At 42.6% G+C, this 19,553-nt stretch overlaps 1 protein-coding gene across 1 annotated transcript in view; it reads left to right on the forward strand.

Moving 5' to 3' along the window:
* The first annotated feature begins 3,031 nt into the window (after nucleotides 1-3,031).
* The window catches only part of adam11 (ADAM metallopeptidase domain 11), a 133,653-nt gene continuing 117,131 nt past the window's right edge, over nucleotides 3,032-19,553 (forward strand). Inside the window, exon 1 of the mRNA XM_080213323.1 lies at nucleotides 3,032-3,091. The gene's annotated coding sequence lies outside the window, so the exon portion shown is untranslated. The remainder of the gene's footprint in view (nucleotides 3,092-19,553) is intronic.

The following is a 19,553-nucleotide window of genomic DNA, read 5'->3' on the forward strand; positions in this document are numbered from 1 at the left end:
CCCTCTGGCTGAAGAAATTCCTCCTCATCTCTGTTTTAAGGATCATCTCTTCATTCTGAGGTCGCACCCTCGAGTTCTTATCTCTCCCATTCATGGAAACATCATCTTCATGTCCACTTGATCCAGGCCTCTCAGTATTCCATAAGTTTCAAAGAGGCTGTGAAAGGATGTAGATGCATCAAGTGAATGAGTACACATACGTAGTAGATGGAGTGTGGGGAACTGTGAAGTGATCCACTTTGGAAGGACAAATAGAAAAGCAGAATATTTTTAAATGGTGGGAGACTGGGAAATGTTGGTGTTCCCAGGAATCTGAGAGATCTTGTACATGGATCGCAAATCATCTGGAATACTGTGGATAATTTTGATTCCCTTCCCAAAGGGAGCATATACTTTGAGGAAGTATAACAAGCATTCGTTGGATTTGCCCTTGGAATGAGGAGTTGGCCTCCGAGGAAAAATTGAGTAAAAAAGGCTTATATACCTTAGAATTTAGAAAAATGAGAGAAGATCTCACTGAAACATTTAATTTTTAGGATGCTTGATAGGCTAGATGCTGGGAGATATTTTCCCTAATTGGACAACCTCATACTAAAAGGTTAATGTCTCAGAATACGGGGAGGTGGGCCATTCAGGACTGAGATGAGGAGAAATGTCTTCTCCCAAAAGGATTGTAGGCCTTTGGAATTCTCTAAATCATGTTCTGTCATTGAGAATATTCAATTCACTAACCTGAGGAAGGAGCAGTGATCTGAAAGCTCGTGATTCCAAATAAACCTGTTGGACTTTAACCGGGTATGGTGAGACTTCTTAGTGTGCCCACCCCAGTCCAACGCTGGCATCTCCGCATTGAGAATATTCAAGATAGAGGTCAAGAAGTTTCTGGATAATAAGGGGCATGAAAGTTGAATTGAGATAGATCAGCCATGAATATGAGATTGTTTTAAATGGCTGGGCAAGTTGAAAGGGTCATATGGCCTATTCTTGCTTTTGCTTATGTTCATTTGTTAAAATAAATGTGGGAGACGCATGCAATTCTTTGACGCTAATCCAAATCTAGTGAGCTACTAAAAATTCCTGCCAGGGGTACACATGCAAACCTATTTTATCTGTATCCTTTGTTACTTTTTCTATCTGAGTCCTTTTGATTTAGCCTCTGATCTGAAGATAACCTGTCTTTGTTTGCATTGGGAAAGGGAAGATCCAATCATTAAAAATAGATACAAAAGGGATAGTTTTCGCTGAACCCGCTACAGGATTGAATGGGAGAAACAGAAAGCAGAATAAAACACACTTCACTATGCAAAGGCAAAATGAGAACGCATCACTAGTTTCATTCATATATTTGCATTCATTCTAACCACTGTTGTTAAAGTGTGATTCCTGTCTGTCTATAACGTATCATCAATTCAGGCCTGCTATGCTGTTCCTCTCTTTCTTTATCTGCAATTCAAGGGCTTGACTGAGGATATTGAGAATAAAATTGAAAGGTTAAGTGGATTGTTGTGCATAAGTGCATGCATATGATCTTCCATCACTAACAATGGCCCAAACCTTTTTCGTACGAATGATTGGATACATAGAATCCCTCAAGTACAGAAAGAGGCCATTCAGCCCATCAGGTCTGCACTGGCTCTCCAACAGAACATCTTAGGGCAGACACACCCTCTGCCCCATCCCCATAACCCCACACTAATCCACCCCTGACCTATACAGGTTTGAACACTAAGGGACAATTTAGCATGGCCCATTCACCTAATCTGCACATCTTTGGAGTGTGGGATGAAACTGGAGCACCTGGAGAAAACCCAGGCAGACACAATGAAAACATGCAAACTCCACACAGACAGAATTGAACCCAGGTCCCTGGTACTGTGAGGCAGCAATGCTAACCACTGTGCCACCCACGCTCTAATCTCCTTTAAAGGAATACTATTATGTTTAGTAGGTCAGGAGAGAATAAAGAATTTGCGTTTGAGAATTATTTCTACAGGAATTGAGGCGCAGGGAAAACTTGTGCAATATAAGATTTAATGGATGGTATAGGGACATACAAATTACCTGAATATATTTAAAACACTGGAAGGATGTTCTGTATTCCTGAAGTGAGATCATTGATACTGCACTCTTGTAACGTCTTTTCACTGTTCGTGTTTGGAGTTTATATTTCCTCTGTGTTCTAAATTTAAGTAGCTTTGCTGAGTACAATGTTGAGGTCACCATTCTTAAACTCCACTAGTCTGGCTTCAAGGCACTGCTGCCTCAGTGCCAGGGATCCAGGTTCTATTCCTGCTTGGTTCACTATATGTGTGGAGTTTGCACATTCTCCCCGTGTCTGTGTGGGTTTCCTGTGGGTGCTCTGGTTTCCTCCCACAGTCCGAAACGTGCTGGTTCGGTTCATCCGCCACAATAAATTCTCCCTCAGTGTACCCGAACAGGCGTCAGAGCGTGGCGACCAGGAGATTTTCACAGTAACTTCATTGCGGTGGTAATGTAAGTCTACTTGTGACACTAATAAATAATTGTGTTCACTTTTGTCATGGGGTAGAAAGAAAATGGCCTCCAAAGCCTTGGCAGTGGTGCAGAGATGGTCTGCAAGGTTAATTCCCAGTGTTGGCAGGCTAAACTGTGAGGATAAAGGCAAATGACAGACAAACCTTGATGAATTACATAACTGGAATTGGAAGGTTAATCCACAGCCTTATTTTAAGTTGATAGTAGAGCTAAAGGACATGGCTATAAACTAATAAAAGGAAAGTTCGAGTCAAGGTCAGGAAGTGTTGTTTCACATTAAAAGTGTAATCAATAGAATTGCCTTCCGGCCAAGGTATTGAAGGTAGAATCACTGCATTGAGTGAAGGGATAGTGCTGTACTGCGGGAACTGTAATTTAACTGTAATTATCTTTGTGATCTTTTGTAACTTTCAATATCCTGAAGTACACCGAGTGTTAAGTTGAGATCTAACCTGCCAGAAATGCAAGTCCAGTTGAGTACTCACATTTCCATTTTTATTCTCCTGTCAGTGATTTGCTGTCGGCGCGTTACATTGAAAGACATTTCAGCGAGGAAGGAAAGACTACGCAGACTTCGGTAAGATGAACTATGTTATTGGCTTACATTTTATGAGCAGAATATCAAAATGATAAAATAATACTGACAGTACAAATGCACACTGATGTGTGTGAACCATTTGGAATAGGAAGTAGTGACATTGAGAGAGCAGAACCTATGGCACCAAGCGCACAACATTATGCAGCCATTGATGGAATACCCCAAACAATGGCCAGAAAAATAACTCCAAAAACTTTACCTCACAGCAGTCAAGAATCCCTTTAACTTAACCTCTTACAACAATTTGTACAGCCTGTGGTTGATGAGGTGGGACTGGAAGCAGGAACAATTAGGCAGACAGACGATTATGGCTCTGAGGTCAATGTCGAAGGCTTTGTCTGCTTCGCCTGCAAGTTTAAACAGATGGGCCTCTTTTTAATTTGACAAAAGAGAAAACTTGGCAGTGGGCTGATAAAGCTCTTTAAAATTGTGCTTGAGTTGGATAAGATAAATGTTGAGAGACCCAGCAGGTTTGTTGTGTGGGGAGAGTTTCAATGCTGCATGTTCTAGGCTTTGTCTATTGTGCTGCAACACCAGGCTGAATAATTCCTGCATACGCCCAGCTGCAGTGCTGGTGACATCACTGATACAATGTCCCAGACTGTTGCCAACTTTAAAGATGACTAAGATTGAAGAAAAAGAAAAATGAAAACACAAGTATTCAAGTTCCCTTCTGCTACCCTCATTTCCCTTGCTCCTCTCCCCATCGACGTCTTGTCAATTGCCAAGGCTTATTAATGTCAATTACATTGAGAAACAGCTGATGGGTATTAATTGTCTTTGGGATTATATAAATAGGGGACAGCTGGGACACTGGGGGTGTGAGAGAAAAGCTGCCCATTGAACAAGGGCAATAAACTCTTAATAAAGAAAAGGCCTGTGTCTTTCAGCTTCACCAACTGGCTTAGAACCTTTTAACATCCCACCCGCCCCCTGCCCCTTTAAATGGCCTCTTGCCCTCATTTCACTGTTTCCTCAAATAGCCCCATTTCCCTCCTGCTTCCTTCACATATCCCCCCCCTGCTTCCAATGCCTCTCAAGCCTACAGTCCCTCATCACTGCCTTCGTCTCTACCTTGCCCTGCTACGCATCCTGACACAGCGGCTCAGTGGTGGAGGGAGTGACAAGGGCCTGTGGGAGGCAGTGAGGAGAACTGAGTCAGTGGCAAAAGGAGCAGCGAGGAAAGCAGGAGGGAAGGAGCCAGCAGTGAAGGGAGCAGTCAGGGGCTGTGGCAGGGAGGCAATAAGAGGGACAGGAGGCAGTGGGGGGGAGCAGGCAGCAGGTTGGGAGCTGAGGTTTTGGGAAGTGGGTGGCAGGCGACGGATGCACAATAATGATGCTAGTGGCTGGAGAAATTGTACGTGTGCTGATGGCTGGAATGTGATCTGACTTTCCTTTTCCTGTCTGGCAGTGGTAGGAGTTGCAGCCTATATTCTATTTATTGCTTCAGGTGGATGTTTGGGCCTCCCTGGATATAGGTTGAAATGAACATTAACGCCACGTAAGATAACACTTCCAGCAGCTGCTTAATTTTGATTCTGCCACTGACCCATTTTTAAGTGCAAATGGGACAGTAACATAAAAAAAATCTTGCCAATCATTTCACTTTGGAGAGAGCAGTGTACCTGATCAACCATCTCCTGGGTTGGAATAACTTATTTTCTGATTCACATTATTTCTCATGTTAGTTTAATTATCATTCATCAAAATTGCAATGTTGCAATGGCCAATCCTAGACCATGGATGGAATACATTGCATGTTGAGCCTGAATTTGCTGTTCGTAAGGTTTCCTGGTGCAGTTGGTAAGCACACTTTGCACAAAGCTAGTGATTTGAATGGACACGTCTATAATAAAGAGGATTACTTTATCAAGCCAGAAACAGTACCATTCACTCATGAAAGTTTTCTTGTACATTAAAGACACTAAATAAATTAAAGTTATTGTATAAACATTATTCAGGGAGGATTGCTGCACTCAAGGTACAAGTGGATGTGCTTTCCAACCTGTCTTGTTGTTATTTCCAATGTTAGTAAGAAGTCTCAAAGTGCCAGGTTAAAGTCCAAGTTTATTTGGTAGTAAAAGCCTTTTGCTACCAAATAAACCTGTTGGACTTTAACCTCGTGTTGTGAGACTTCTTACTGTGTTATTTCGAATGACATTGATGTTGGTAAAGCCACTTAGAATTGGAAGAAATCTTCATGGAACCCCTTGCTTCACATAAGGACCGATTTAAATCATCTTCTCTCACTTTCAGACGTTGCCATGTTTTAAGACAGTGTGTTTCTCTGGTACTTTATTTTTGTTTATTCATCCATGTGGGTGGTAGTCTGTCGCTAATTAGCCTTGACAAGTTAATGGTGAGCTATGTTCTTGAAATGCTGCAGTCCATGTGGTAGGCACACCCACAGTGCTGTTAGGAAAGAGGTTCCAGGATTTGATAAATTTTTTCTGATTCCTTATTTGAGGGCAGAGTAGAAAATAAACAGCATTTATGTAGCAATGTTCATCTTCATTACCACTTGAAATGTTTCATTGTCAATGAATCACTTTTAAAATGTGTAATCTGTCTTGTTTTACAATCAAGAAAATTTTGCATACCAAGTCCCCAGAAATGAGATGATTGATCATTTTTGATGTTTGTTTTTCAAAGCGCAAATGCTGCACTTTGAAAAACTTAACCAGCCTGTGAATCCTTTTGCTTCAGAAAGATCTGCCTTGGTGGAATTCGAACCTGGGCTCCCAGAACATTAACTGAGTTTCTGGAGTAATAGTCTAGCGATACAACTAGTCCATCACCTCCCCTATTTCTTGACATACTGGTTTAAAAAACCATCTTGCATGCAGTCCAGAAATTCATCCGTCAGTGTTATTGCTAATTTGGTTTGCCTGATGGACATGTGGATTAAAGTCACCCGTGATGAATATAGCACTCTTGTTGCATACATCTGTAATTTCTCAAGTCTACTTTGGCTGCATCTTCCAGAATCTGCCACCTATAAGAACCACAGCAGCAACCACGTAGGAACACCAACATCTGCAAGTTATCCTCCCAAGCCACACATCACTTTGACTTGATTGGAAATACATAATTTATTCCTTTATCATTCTAGAATTCATTCCCTAATAGGACTGTAGAGTATCTACATTGCACACCCTACTGTGGTTCAACAAGACAGCTCATCACTATCTTAACAAAGGAATGGCAGTAAATGCTGGTCTTGCCAGTAACATCCACATTCTGTGAACAAATCAAAAATAGGATCACTGTGCATTTTGCCCGAGGAACATTTATAGTAAAATCCAGTGTGTGTATATATAGCATTATACTAATGATCTCAGAACTGAGGGGAATGAATCATTCACCAAAGTAATTTTTACAATCAATATGCACCAACTGTATATTTTTAAAAATATTTCTGATTACGATGCAGTTTCAATAATGCAGCCTCTTTGCTCTGTAGAGCTGAGTACGAATTCTAATCATACATTCAGAGAGCTTTCCGGTTTTATTGAATGTGAGTTGGGCTGTTCTGAGGCCACTGCACATTTTTGAAATAGAACAGAATCCAATTAAAAGAGATTTGTGTATGCATTTGTGAGAGCAAGCGAGAGGATTCAAATTACAATTTTCCCCAGCAATTCAACAAGCCTTTGTTCAAATCAAATGTTTTCGTGGTCACAAAGAACAAAGAGAATCACAGCACAGGAACAGGCCCTTTGACCCTCCAAGCCTGCACTGACCATGCGGCCTGACTGAACTGAAACCCTCTAACCTTCCAGGGACTATATCCCTCCATTCCCATTCTATTCATGTATTTGTCAAGACACCCCTTAAAAGTCACTATCGTATCTGCTTCCACTGCCGCCGCCCCGCCCGCCCGCCGCCGCCGCCCCCCCCCGCCCCGCCCCGGCAGCAAGTTCCAGGCACCCACCACATTCTGTGTAACAATCTTTCACCATTTTTGCTTGACGTAAGTGCGTTATGGAGATTCTGCATCATAGAATCATTACAGTGAAGAAGGAGGCCATTCAGCCTATCGAGACTACACCAACAACAATCCGCCAAGGCCCTATCCCTTTAACACCGCGTACTTACTTGCTAATCCTCTGATGCTAAAGTACAATTTAGCAAGGCCAAACAACCTAACCCGCACATCTTTGGATTGTGGGAGGAAACCAGTGCACCCAGTGGAAACCCACGCAGTTACAGGGGGAACATGCAGACTCTACACAGACAGTGGAATTGCACTTGGGTCCTGGTGCTGTGAGGCAGCAATGCTGACTACAGTGGCATTGTACCGCCGTTCTGTAGATGATCAGGTCGAAAAACGGATTCAACTGATACACATAAGCCAGTTTGGCAGCATTTTGTTCTGATATATTGTTATATTGTGCACCGTTATCCTGGATAATCCATTTGGATTGCTTTAGAATTGAAGGATGAAAAATACTTGTTTGAGGATATGGAAAAGGAATTGGTTAATGAAATTGTGTAGCAGGAGAATACTTTATTGTTTGTGGTTGAAACTGTACTAGTTTGACATAGGTGAGTATGATTAATATTCCTCCACTCCTCTTGAAATCTGTGTTCTTCCGATTCTAGCCTCTTGCATGCCAGACGTTGGAGGATGGAACTGGAGCCTAGTCCTTGCACACTTTAAAGAGCTTTTATTTACAGAAACCAAACTGCATCTCAATTATCCCTGTAGGACCAGCCATGGGTCATTGCGACGCGACAAACTGCATGAGCAGAATGAGAGTTTTGACACTCATTCTTGCTGTAATTGCAACTTTGTACAGTGTTGCCTTGAAGGCATTTTCTGAAGAGTAGAATATTGTGAAGATGAAAAAAAGTGGTACAATGTTATCGTAAGAGAGAAAATCCAAGCTCTGTGTCTACAATAAAGGTAATTAATCACTGTCCTCACTAGAGTATACAAAATATTAACTGGTCCAGATGGTAATTACGGAATATAGCTTCAGTGTAATCTTGTAAAGCAGGATCATACATTAATTTAAATTAGTGAAAGCATTATTAAAAGCAGAACCTCCTTACACAGATTTCACCTGCATAATTGCAGTAATTAGAGTTCTTTCAAAAAGAATAATGACTGATTTGTGAAATACCTTTGGATATGGGAGGTGCTATATAAATGCACATTCTCTTCCATGATGTTTATAATCTAATGGAAAATAAAGTAGAAGTAAAATCATCAGATGCATTCATAAGTGCAGCACCATGAGCCAAGAAAAGAATGGGTTTCAGTGGCTTGAATGGGATTTTCTCATCCTTCTCTTTATTCCCTGCAATCTTAATTAGAAAATTAAATTAGATTCTGGTTCGAGTCCTATCATAAATTCAAAGAATTCTGCAGTACAGAAGGAGACTATTTGGCCCATCGAGTCTGCACCGACCACAATTCCACCCAGGCCCTATTCCCATTACCTCATGTATTTACCCTAGCCAGTCCCTCTGACACTAAGGGGCAATTTAGCATGGTCAACCCACTTACCCCGCACATCTTTGGACTGTGGGAGGAAACCGGAGTACCCAGAGGAAACCCACGCAGACGTGGGGAGAATGTGCAAACTTCACATAGACAGTGACCCAAGCCAGGAATTGAACCCGGGCCCTTGGCGCTGTGAGACAGTAGTGCTAACCACTGTACCACCATGCTGCCTATCCACATAAAGGGGGTCAATGCTGCATGTTCAGTGTTGATTTAAATGAGCTGTAGATCAGATTCTTGCAGACTTTTGGGCCCTTCAAATTAAGAATCTGTAAAGTGTGTCTCTCCTATTTGAGTGTTTCTTCCCTATGACATACATAAGGATAGTAGATAGCTATGTTACTGACAATAACAAATCTACTAATTGCACTGGCAAAGGGAGGATTCAGATCACCTTTTACTTGCTTTTGTCTCATCTGATCCAGAATAGTTTCCTCCCCATTCAGTCCAATCCAGCCCATCACAAAAGTTCCACTTCAGATTTTATCATGTACTGAGCGCTGGTATTATGTGCTTTTGGCTCTGTTTTAGTGTTGTCTTTATGGAAAGATGGTCAAATGAGTCTTACTTTTAATCTAAGGAAATTCAAGCATCACTTTTTGGGGGTTTTTCTTGGTGTAAATAACTAATATCTTGGAGGAAGTCACACATTGTCTTTCAGTTCCTTAATGATTTTATTCTTTCATCGGATGTGGCCATTGCTGGCAAGGCTAGCATTTCTTAGCTATCGAACTGAGAGTCTTACTAGGTTATTTCAGAGGGCAGTTAAGAGTCAAGTTCGTTGCTGTGGGTCTGGAGTTGCACGTAGGCCAGAACAGGTAAGGACAGCAGATTTCCTTCCCTAAAGGGCATGAGATAGGTTTTTCTGACAATCGATGATAGCTTTATGGTCTCCATTACTGAGATTAGCTTTCTTTTTTTTTACTATTCGTTCATGGGATGTTGCTGGCTGGCCAGCATTTATTGCCCGTCCCTAGTTGCCCTTGAGCTGAATGTCTCCCTCAGCCATTTCTGAGGACAGTTAAGAATCAACCATATTGCTGTGATTCTGGAGTCGCATGTAGGCCAGACCAGGTAAGGATGGCAGATTTCCTTCTCTAAAGGACATTAGTGAACCAGATGGGTTTTTCCAACAATCGACAATGGTTTCATGGTCATCAGTAGACTCTTAATTCTTTTTTTAATGAATTCAAATTCCACCGTCTGCCATTGCAGGATTCGAACACAGGTCCCCAGAAAATTAGCTGAGTTTCTGGATTAGTAAGTCTAGCGATAATATCACTAGGCCATTGCCTCCCGTAATTTCAATTCCAGATTTTTATTTAATTGAATTTAAATTCCGCCAGCTGCCATGGTGGGATGTGTGGGACCCATGTCCCCAGAGCATTAGCCTAGGCCTTTGGGTTACACTTCCACTGACATTGCATTATTAGTCAAGTGACATTGTCAGTACACCACCGCCTCCACCATGAGAATGTTAAATACTGTTTCCGGAACCATTTTGAAATATCCCCACCAGTAGTTGCTCAGGGATAAATATCTTGCAAAACCTGCAGATGAGAGTTGTGTTGGGAACTTTTATCGGACTGATCACAAAACCTTCAAGTGTCTATAATAGACTAAGTTGAGGAGTACCCATTACTATGCTTGCAATTGGATGGAACTGCTCTCCATGTGAAATTGGTTCTGATTTACAAGTTATTCAGCTGTCAGGTGATAGTTTTATAAAGAGAGCACTCTGTTATTTTCTTTAGTTTCCCCCTCCCCTTTAGATTTCCCCCTCAGTTTAAAAATTGTTTGTCCCTTAGCCCCCCTGTTTGTATTACAATGTGGGCCTTTGCCATGTTGGGGTCCTGCTTGGTAGGGTGGGATGGGTGGGCAGGTGGTGAGGTGGTATGTGGTGTGTGGCCGTAATATCGATTTATTTTTTAATGTGGATTTGGGAGGCTGATTTTTAAATAAAAGCGATGTTGTTGTACATTGTGGGATTTGATTACTTTGCTGCGAAAGATGATGAGGTCAGAGATGCAGTCTGTTGGGTGATCTGAGAAAATTGAGACACTTTCAATGATAGCATAACAGTCCGCAGCTGATCTTGTCTGCAGTAATTCATTTCCATGGCAACAGTAACTGATCCTTTCAAATTGGACTTAATACTGTGCAAAACAAGAATTATTCTACGGAATCAGCACCCACAGAGCAATGGAATCCCTACTGTGCAGAAAGAGGCCACTCAGCCCATCAAGTCTGCATTCACTCTCTGAAAGAGCATCCCACCCAGCTCTCCCCTCCGCCCTATCCCCATTACCCCAAGCATTTAGCATGGCTAATCCACTTAACCTGCATACCTTCTGGTGTGTGGAAGGAAACCGCAGAACCTGGAGGGCGCCTACGCAGACATAGCAAGAACGTGCAAGCTGCACCCATTGAATCTTCTATTTTCATTCTTTGTGAAATAGATAGTCCGAATGCCTTGAAAGATTAAATTAGTTAGGAATACCACTACATACAATCAATAAAGGATTGCAGCTGTTGCTAAGCACATACAATTTCATTTACAAGAGCAGATTAATGAAATTGAGAGTGTGTGTGTGTGAGAAATGTAACCCCCCCCCCCCCCCCTCCCCCCGCAAAAGGTCTCCAGAAAGCTTATCTCATTAATGCTTTCAGTCATGTCCCTTAATTTCTCCCCTACTGTTTGATCACTGATTATACTGTCCAGTAGTTCAGGACAATTGCGGATTAAAAAGCTTGTAAGCCTCCATTCTACTTTGCAAATCCTGGGAAAGAATGTATTAAAGGAAAATGTAGTGTGATAAGTTACTGCAACACAAGTGTGGAGGAAGGTCATTTGGCCAGTCATGTGGTTGTGCTATCTCTGCATAGGAGCAACCATGATGTGGGTATGCCGGCGTTGGACTGGCGTAAACACAGTAAAAAGTCTGACAACACCAGGTTTTAGTCCAACCTATTTATTTGATAATATACTCACAAGCTTTCGAGGGACACCCTCTTCGTCAGGTGCTGACGAAGAGGGTGTCCCTCGAAAGCTTGTGAGTATATTATCAAATAAATAGGTTGGACTAAAACCTGGTGTTGTCAGACTTTTTACTAGGAGCAACCATGCCAGTCCCCTGCTACCTTCCCCTGTCATAACACAGACACAAAATGCAGCAAAGCTTTGTGAGGGTCTTCTGACTAAGCTAGATTTCTCTCCCAGGTGAGTGGTTCAGAGGGGTATTTTTTGCTGGCAACACTAGTGGAAGGTTTGGTCTTGCTTAATTAAAGTGAAATTAGTTGCATCTTTATTAATCCCAAATCAAAACAGACTTTAATAATGTAGCCCATTGCTACAAATACAAAACCTTGGGCAAAGTTACAAAACCAGCATTTCTTGCACACGTAACATCCTATTGTCATAATGGAAGAAAGAACTTGTGTTTATGTGATATCTTTTATGAGTTCAGAGCACTTCAAAGCATTTTGCACAGCCAGTTTGGTATTTCTGAAGTGAAGTCTGTGTTGTAATATAGGCAAACACCTCGGTTCTCCAGGGGTTAGGTCCGACTGGTTCATGGACGAAATGGGATTGGTTTAGATTAGTGGGTTAGTGTTGTTTTTTTTTAAAAGCTGGTCGGCGCAACATCATGGGCCGAAGGGCCTGTTCTGCGCTGTAATGTTCTATGTTCTATGTTCTATGTTCTATGAGGATAAATTAGAAAGGATGACTACATAGGACAACACACTTGCTGCTCACTTGAAACGATGGAGGAAAATCCTCAGATTATCAATGACTATGTAAACATTTTACTTGTTGGCCCTTGTGATGTAGATTCAGTATGTATTGCCCAGTCTCTAGTTATCGAGAAATCAAGTGTCGAGCATGTAGCATTGGAATAGAATGATGTGGAGTCCAGATCAGGTGGGACCCTGAAGGACCTGAGTGAAATCACTTGTGCTTTTATTACTATCATTTCATAGACTCTAATATGATGCAGCCCATTTGACTTCTCACGCCTGCGCTCTTTCCTCATTGCCCTTGAAGTGTTTTCCTTTCAGGTATTTATCTAATCCCATTTTGAATATAAAAGTAGGGAGGTCTTGCTGCAGCTGTATAGGGCATTGGTGAGGCCGCAGCTGGAGTACTGTGTGCAGTTTTGGGCGCCGCACCTGCGCAAGGATATTTTGGCCCTGGAGGGAGTGCAGAGGAGGTTTACTAGGCTGATACCGGAGTTGAGGGGATTGAGCTATGAGGAGAGGCTGAATAAACTAGGCTTGTACTCGTTAGAGTTTAGAAGAATGAGGGGAGATCTCATTGAGACGTATAAGATGATGAATGGGATGGATAGGATAGAGGTGGAGAGACTCTTCCCGCTCAAAAAAGACAGTAGGACTAGGGGGCACAGCCTCAAGATAAAGGGGAGGCGGTTTAGAACGGAGTTGAGGAGGAACTTCTTCACTCAAAGGGTGGTGAATCTCTGGAATTCTCTGCCCGTTGAAGTGGTGGAGGCTGCCTCGCTAAATATTTTTAAGACGCGGGTTGATGGGTTTTTGATAAGAGAGGGGATTAAGGGTTATGGGGAGAGGGCGGGAATGTGGAACTGAGCCACAACAGATCAGCCATGATCTTATTGAATGGCGGGGCAGGCTCGAAGGGCTAGATGGCCTACTCCTGCTCCTATTTCTTATGTTCTTATTTCTTATGAATGTTGCTATTGATTCTGCATCCACCAGGCCGTGCATTCCAGAACACAACTTGTCACAGAAGGAAAATGTTTCCTCACATCGCCTCTCATTCTTCTGTTAATCTGTGTACTCTGGTTATCAACCCTTCTGATATCAAAAACAGTCCCATCTTATTTATTATTAAAGAAAAATCATAATTTGGGACATTTATATTGAATCTCCTTTTAACCTCCTCTGCTTTAAGGAAAACTACTCCAAAATTCCAGTTTTGTGGCATCATCCTCTTGTCCAAGGATGGTTGTGGCCAAAGACTCTGCAGTTTCCATCCTTGCCTGCCTCGCTAACCCAGATTACATTCTGCCTTCTTTGACGACCAACCTTTTTAAGTACATCATCGTTATCTATTTTTATCCTGTTCAATATCACCTCTTCCTCCTATATTGCTACATTTGCAGAATCCTCTTCACTAATGAAGCCATGCATAGCATTCATTAGCACCTCGTTCCCTCAGCTTTCATAAGAAGATCTTTTTTCTTCCTCAACAGCCCCAAATTTCCTTTGATTAAATATTTGCTATTTATTTGTTTATGTAAGACCTTTGTTTCCCATTGTTGTGTCAGCTAACTAATCTCTTCCCATACTCTCTTCCGCCTATATCTTTTTATCTCTTCTGTGCTTCCTATATTAGGCTTCATTTCTGACTGTCTTATGAAGCTTTTAGTTGTCCTAAGCTATGTTTCTGTCTTTTAATCTTTATGAATTCAGTAACTCTAGCTTTGGTAGCCTTCAATTCCCCCTATGTAAGAGGGAAAACTACTCTGTACTCTACCCATCTTTCAAAGGCCTCCATCTGTTTTGCCTACCTACCTGCAAGAATGGTCTTGTGGCGTAGTGAGTAGCTTCTGTGCCTTGGAGCCAGAAGGTTTGAATGCCATTCCAGGACTGAATGGCCATGGAAGTTGTGCTGATAGCACAGCCGAACAGATTGATGGATCAACTTTCCAATCCTTTCAACATGCCCATGGCAGGTGATAAGTGTGGGAAAGACACCCAGTCAGTCATGCTTGATGTGGGGTGGCACCCGTCAAGCTTTGGCTTCAGGCTAGCAACCTGCTCCGGGGAAAAACAAGAAACAAAGGTGAGTGACCCCTCAGATGCTTCATGCATCTCTGGATACCGGTGGTCTTTTAAATCACTGATTCCAATCAATGTTGGTGAGATCCCCTTTGAATTCACTGAACTTAGCCCTCCTCTGGTTAAGTATTTGTGTGTTTGATTTTAGGTTTGATTTTAGCTGAGTTTCTAGATTAATAAGTCTAGTGATAATGTCACTAGGCCATTGCCTTCTCTAATTTTAATTCCAGATTTTCATTTAATTGAATTTAAATTCCGCCAGCTGCCCATGGTGGGATTTGAACCCATGTCCCCAGAGCATTAGCCAAGGCCTTTGGGTTACACTTCCACTGACATTGCATTATTAGTCGAGTGACATTACCAGTACACCACCCAGAGTGTTATTCAAACCTGGAACTTAACTCTCCTCTGGTTAAGTATTCTTGTGTTTGATTTTAGGTGACCTTTTCTGTATCTGTTTTAAACCCGTTGGTAGTCCAATCATTGTTCCCCCAGTGGTCCCTTACTGAAACATTTTCCACTCTCCTCACTCAAATCAGCAGAAGTAGACCCAGAACTGTTTCCATTTGGTGCGTGTCAAAAGATCCCTGAAGGAAGGTAGATAAGGTGGTTTAGAAGCCATATGGCACACTTGCCTTTATTAGTTGGAACATGGTGCTGTACAAAATGCTGATTAGGCTACAGCTAGAGTACTGTGTATAGTTCTGGTCGCCACACCATAAGGAGGATGTGATTGCACGACAAAGGATACAGTGGAGATTCACCTTAATGTTGTCTAAACGGAAGCGTTTCAGCTATGAAGAGAGGCTGGGCTTGTTTTCCATGGTGCAAAGAAGGCTGAGAGGGAACCTAACTGAGATGTACAAAATGTTGAGGGCCATAGATAGGAAGCCAATTTTCCTTTCCTAGAGGGGTCAATAATCAAGGAACATAGATTTAAGGGAAGGGGTAGAGGTCTTGAGGGGATTTGAGGAAAAACATTTTCACCCTAAGCGTGGTGGCAATCTTACTACCTGAAAGAGTGGTAGACGTGGGAACCCTCAACATTTAAGGAGCATTTAGATGAGCACTTGAAGCACCATAGCATACAAGGCTATGGACCAAGTGCTGGAAAATGGGATCAGAACAGATAGGTGTCTGATTGCCAGTGCAGACATGATGGGCTAAAGGGCCTCTTTTTATGCTGAGGACCTGTGACTCTATATGACCTCTGTCGAGTGCTAGAATAATTCTTTGACGCCACTGTCATTTTTTGCAGACTTTTAAAATTCAATTTCAAAGCTTGTTATTAAACGATATTACTTCTAAATTTCTGAGTTGACAGACAACTAGCACCACCATCGGGGATGCACCCTCCTTCTTGTTGGGATGGGGTAGTGGAAGGAGAAAGGAAGGTTGCAAGTGAGAGAGTGGCTATTTAACAGAGAAATGGTTTTTACTTATATTCAGTCCAAATGTGAAGGAGAGTCTCCCTCAATTTAGAAGCAGTTCCCAAACCTTCGAAACACATGGGCTTCGAACTGAATTCTTGAGAGGCAAAGATTTGGGATGATTGCAGCTAATCAATCAATGATGGCTGGTGAAAGGTTTCTAAGTGGAAAACAATTGCTCTTCTCAAGGGGAAGTGCTTTAGAAACAAAATATTTAACCATTCGATGAAATGTGCTTATTAAATCAATAGAGAAAAGTGACCAATAAATGCACTAATCTTATTCAATCGGCCTTCCATATTTAATGGAGCTGGAATGCAATAAGTGGATTGACTTTTGAAAGGTTCTGGGGGGTGGGGGTTGGGGGGGGTGGTGCTTTAGCTGGAAGATTGATATCAGGAAAGATGTTGCTGACTTTTATACTATAGCCTTTAGATGATGTCTTTGGAAGGATATGAAATATACTTAGCGATGGAGTGTAATTCGAAGAGATTTGGAATTTTGCCCAGATAAACTCCCATCAGTTCATTTTTGGTGAACTTGACAGTAACTTCTGAAGTGTGGGAAAGGATAGTTCCAGTCCTGATTCTGTCCAGGATTGCAGAAGATGTGACAAATATAAGTGCACAATTTACAACATATTAAACATGAACGGCTGAGAAGATTTACAGAAGTGATCAGTCCCCACCCCCATCACCAGCATCTTCCTCTCTCTCTCCCCCACGTTGTTGTTTCCACTCTCCATGAGGCTCCCCCTAGTGTTTGCCCTGGCATTGCCCCCTCACAGGTTGGTCATCAGTAGATTCATAATTCCAAATATTTTTTATTGAATTCAAGTTCCACCATCTGTCGTGGTGGGATTCAAACCCAGGTCCCCAGGACAATTAACTGAGTTTCTGGATTAATAGTCCAGCGATAATACCACCAGGCCATTGTGCCCCCCCCACCTCCCCATTAATCCCCAGGAAGTTCTTGTGGCCTCTCCCTTAGTAGGTGGCCCACCTGTGGCAGCTACCAGCTTCAGTTCTGAGCTCGCACTGAAGTCTTGACTTCGATCTAGAGGCAGGAGTTGGTCAGTGCAGGAAGGCACAGTAAGAAGTCTCACAATGCCAGGTTCATGTCCAACAGGTTTATTTGGTAGCACAAGCCACAAGCTTTCGGAGCTCTCCCCTTTCAGTGCATTACAATCATTCCACATCAGTGCAGGTAGTCCAGGTCCTCCGCTACTAGCTGCACTGACCAACCTCTGCCACTGGATGGAGCCTGGAGAATCCAAACCTACTACACTGTAGGTGAGTGTACTATAATTCTTTCAACATTTCACATTGTATAATTTTTTTATGTTTACTGATGTATTTTATTTTGCAGGTTATTTCAGCAAGGAATGCACAGTGCTGCACATGTACGGTGCAGCAGTTAAACTTGTACAATGGTTTTGCAGGCCAGAAATGGCCAAAGGAACCAAAGTCTGGCTTTAACATTGATTCCTATGAGATTCCATGATTCACATTAAGTTGTTTCACTTAAAGTCTTGATTTTCAGGAATACAACTACAACTTTTACTGCCTCTCTTATTACTGGAAAGAGAGGCATGTTGCCAGAGCTTTTCATCTTGCACTCATCAGGACAAACACGAGAATACCAAATTTCAAACTATCACATCAATTTATACGCTGAGAAAAGGGTGCTGATTGGTCAGTAAGTTGTGAGGTCAATCCAAGTTGGACTTTCCAACCGATCAGCAACCTTTTCCCTTTTTGTATAAGTAGTGATCATTTGAAATTTGGTATTCTGGCATTTGTCCTGTGAATGCAAGACAAAGTCACTCTTCAGAAATATTCAGAAGCTGTGATATAGTTTCCTAACAGGAAGTACATAGTATTGTTCAGTTGTTAAGTAGGGCAATAATTGCTAGCACAGATAAAATTAATAACAGCAGCTTAAATGAGAACTGCATATGCCAGCCACTTTGCACATTAGATGTGTAAATTAGCCAGGAGGTAAAGGACACTGTCCGCATTGTGTAGCTTTAAATCATCTTAAAAGTTATTTCCTGGGCTTGGTCATAATTTTTAATTTTATTAGTGTCACAATTTTTAATTTTAATCTAAATATATTTAGTGTCAAACGTAAGCTTACATTAACACTGCAATGAAATTACTGTGAAAATCCCTTAGTCACCACACTCTGGCACCTGTTTGGGTACATGAGGGAGAATTTACCATGGCCAGTACACCTAACCAGCATGTCTTTCTGACTTGTGGGAGAAAATTCATGCAGACGCAATGAGAACGTGCAGAACTCTGGCACTGTGAGGCAGCAGTGCTAAGTACTGTGCCACCGCTGCCAACTATCCATCAGAGGAACAAAATATTTGCCATTTGAGGAAGAATTTTGGATATACCACAATGAAGGTAGGCATTACCTTCTTGGGTGGTACATTTCATATCTGGAATGATGCAGCATGAAGACTGAGTTTATCCCAGATCTAAGTCCTGTCCCGTCAGTGACAGCTGACTTCAGTTGTGGTGGCACCACGTCCCTCGGCTTGAAGAGAGCCAGAGTTTATGCCTTTGATTGCAGGCAGAGGTGGATTTACAGTTTGTGGGGCCCTGGCTCACCTACATTCCTGGGCCCCCTCCCCCTACAATCTTTTTGCCACACTCACACTCACCCCACAGAACACAAAGGCGGAAGCAACAAAAATACACAAATTGGTCACTGCTTTAGTACTTCTTAACTTGTTAAAAAAACACACACACACACACACACACACACACACACACACACGCCACCACAACCTCAAACCTCACATGTTTACCCCTCCTCACAGTTTCAAATTCTCATAATCTTGCTCACCTCGCTCTCCTGGGGTCTTCAAGGCAGCCTCCTGCCTCACCCATTTTCTCCTCATGGGTAAGGCTTGGTTAGGAACATTACACCTTGTCTCGCTGTTTCTAGCCGCCCACCCTTGTCGACTCTCAGACTTGCTTGGCTCGCCTGCTCATCAGCTGACCTTGCCTTGTGCTAGCTTTGGATGTCTCGCTGTTGCTGAACTGCCCTCAGCCTAGGGCCGAGTCACCTGCTCACCTCACCACCTCCTTCCCTCAGCAGCTGACCTCACCTTATGATGGCTTTGGACATCTCACTGTTGCTGACCTGTCCTGGGTTGAGTCGCAAACCTCCTTGCCTTTCACAAAAACCTTAGCAGCCTTTTCCTCTCCCCCCCCCGCCCCCCGCCCCCTCACCTAGTCGCCTATTTCTTCCTCACACACTCGAACCTCAAGTTAACCATTTGTAACGTTCAGACCAGTGTTTTCCTGCTCTTTCAGACTCTCCATTCGGATTCTGATTTCACTCTGCATTGCCTGGTGATAGGCTCAAAATGAGGCCATCAGCAAATGCAGGGTAATCTGGCTCTGATTGGAGGCACTGTGCGCTGACTGGCGTGGGGTAGCTAAAGCCATGGTGTGTTTTATTGTAAATCTTCCTCTGCTTGTGAGAGAGACTGGGGGCTGGATTTTCCAGCTGCTTCGCCCCAAGACTGGAAAATCCCACCTGAGGTCAACAGAACTTTTCATGGTCCTGTCCACCACCGCCACCGCCACCCCCCTGCCCCAATATGATTACCGTGACGGGCGGGACGAGAAAGTTTTGCCCTGTGTGTGCGCATGCATGT

Source organism: Carcharhinus amblyrhynchos, chromosome 27 (assembly GCF_965287045.1).
Source record: "Carcharhinus amblyrhynchos chromosome 27, sCarAmb.v2.hapA, whole genome shotgun sequence".
In the NCBI taxonomy this organism is placed as follows: Eukaryota; Metazoa; Chordata; class Chondrichthyes; order Carcharhiniformes; family Carcharhinidae; genus Carcharhinus; species Carcharhinus amblyrhynchos.